This window comes from Alexandromys fortis, unplaced genomic scaffold, assembly GCF_014885135.2.
Source record: "Alexandromys fortis isolate MF-2015 unplaced genomic scaffold, M_Fortis_MF-2015_v1.1 scaffold_118, whole genome shotgun sequence".
Classification (NCBI taxonomy): Eukaryota; Metazoa; Chordata; class Mammalia; order Rodentia; family Cricetidae; genus Alexandromys; species Alexandromys fortis.
Genome location: NW_026068010.1, coordinates 3,140,803 through 3,143,677, shown reverse-complemented (window position 1 = coordinate 3,143,677; position 2,875 = coordinate 3,140,803).

Here is a 2,875-nt window from a genome sequence, read left to right as displayed (position 1 = left end):
TATGTTTTTCTTTGGGTTCACCTTCTTATTTAGCTTCTCTAGGATCACAAATTATATGCTCAATGTCCTTTATTTATGGCTAGAAACCAATTATGAGTGAGTACATCCCATGTTCATCTTTTTGGGTCTGGGATACCTCACTCAGGATAGTGTTTTCTATTTCCATCCATTTGCATGCAAAATTCAAGAAGTCATTGTTTTTTTACCGCTAAGTAGTACTCTAATATGTATATATTCCACACTTTCTTCATCCATTCTGAAGAACCTCTTTAACCCAGAAGTGTTAACTGGGCAGCTACAAAGAGCAAGCGATAGCGAGAGACTGTTTCTTCTTGGTTTCTTTATTGTAGAAACAGAATAATGGCCTCCACCCACTGTTGAGATCAGGCATGTTCAAGGTGGTACAGACACACAGCCCCCACCAAAGATGCCAATCTACCAATTTCAGGTACTAGTGAGCATGTCACCTGACATGGTGAAAGGACTTGGCGTGTAGGACTCAGTTAAAGACCTTCAGGTGGGGAGAGTCTCCTGGGTTATCTGGTAGACCTACAGTAGGCATACTGGGTCTGTATGAGGGAAGCCAGGTCAGCATCAACCCTAAGATATGCCATGAAGGAGAAGATGCATCCAGGAGCCAGAGATAGCAGGCAGCAGGAAGCTCAAAATACTAGAGACAAGCCTCTCCTCTAGCATCCTGGAAGGCATGCACCCCTACTGACCCCTGTTGTAGATTTCTCAAAACAGTGAAACATAGTTTGTCCATTTTTTTTATTTTGTTTGGTTTGGTCTGGTTTGGTCTTCTGTTTTGAGTTTGTCTGTTTTAAGCCTTACATGTGTGATAGTTTATCCCAGTCATGATGGTGACCTACTATACTCTCCTTAAAGATGGAGATGATGGCAGAATGTTCCATCATGCCATGGTTAGCAGGCTGGTCTCTGGGAACAGAGAAGACAGCAGCCTTCATTTCTTGGTGTTGTTAGAAGAAGGAGCCTACAGAACAGACTTTCCCATCAGTAAGTACTGTTTTTCTTATAGAATTGTTATTCTGTTGTAGAAATACCTTGTCTTAGAGAGTATAAACAGGCCCACTCCATGTACATAGTCCAGTCAACTCAACATGTGTTAAAATACACTTTCCTGTCGGAGTACTTGGGGGCCAGGAGGAAGTGACCATCCCGACATTAGGAGCTCCTAATAGAAAGGAGCCAGGGTTAACAGTTCACTAAGATTCAAAGGGAATGCGGAGGAAGCCTATGGGCAGTAAGGCGAGAAGTCCTTGTAGAGACGTCAGCCTGGCGCTGAGACAGTAGAGGTGGCAGGCTCACGAGACAGATTTGTGCCACCACTGAAAGTCGCCTGGGCAGGAGGATGGACGCTAGCCCAGAGCTCCCAGCCTCTACTCCCACCCAGCCCTTCAATTGCTCACCCTTTCTGTCACAATACACCTGGCGTATTGCTGGAAGGCATGAGGACCATGCTGTGTACATGAGGACAGGAGATCCATGCAAGTTAACGCAATCCCAACAGTCACTATTCCAGCAAGTTTAATAATAAATGAGAGGAAAATCCTACCAACAAGATATATAAGAACTGACCCTGGAGAGGGGTGTGAGGAGAAGGAGGGGCCTGGGAGGAACCTTTGCAGATGAACAGGATGTGTTTGGGATAGAAGCTGGGTACCAGAACGAAGAGAGTCCAGGAGCAACTCTAGATGCCAGGGCTGGTGGCATGGGGCCTGACAGATACCTCAGGTCAAGCTTTCGTCCTGAGAGTGTTATTATCTACATGTGTCCCATAAAGTTCACTGATCCCCAAAACAACAATGCCGGAGATAGAGCCTGGCAGAGGTGACTGTCAAAAGGACAGAGCCCTCGTCCACAGAGGAGACAGGAGGAGCGAGTCAGATCCCACGGGAGGAGCTGGCTGGATAAAGCGAGTTTGGACTTTCTTACTCTCGCTGGCCTTCGGCCTTCTGTCCCAGGATGACACAGCAAGAAGACCCACATTCAGGATGGGTCAGACCTCCCTGGGCACACCCTCATTCATAGACACAACCAGTGATGTGTTTCCATAGTAACTCATTGACAATGAAGAGTAACCAACCTGGGGTAAACCCACTGTGCTGGCTAGTCTAATGTCAATTTGTTAAAACTGGGGTCGTCTGAAAAGAGGGAACCTCAACGGAGAAGATGTCGCTGTAAGGCGTTTTCTTAATGGGGGAGGGCCCAGCCTTATTGTGGGTGGGGACACCCCTGGACTGGTGGTCCTGGCTTCTTTAAGAAAACAGGCTGAACAAGCCATGGGAAGCAAGCCAGTAAGCAGCCCCCTCTATGGCCTCTGCATCTGCTCTTGCCTATGGGTTCGTGCCCTGACTGAGTCCCTGTCCTGACTTCCTTCAACGACGAACAATGAAATGGAAGTATGAACCAGATAAACCCTTTCCTCCTCAACTTGCTTTTGGTCATGGTGTTTCATGGCAGCAATAAAAGCCCTCAGACATCCATTTTCCCAGGAGACAGCAAACATGACCATAGCTGTGACTGCCTCTTAAGCATCTTAAGGCCTGCATGGAGGGGCCTTTATTCCAAGACTGGCAATATTAGGAGTTGGTAGAAACTGAGGAGTGGTCTAGAGGCAGGTTCGCAGGTCACTTGGGGCTGCTTTTGAAGGCATCAGTGGGGCCTTTCCTCCCTCTCTTCTGCTCTTGGCTGTAATATGAGCAGTTCTGGTGTGCCACACGTCCCCTCTCCCCACTGTAATGTGTCACACAGGCCAGAGGCAACAGGAGCAACTGACCACGGCTGAAACCTCCAAGAGTGTGGATCAGGGGGAACACTGCTGTCTATGAGCCGGTTGCCTCCAGTGTACTTC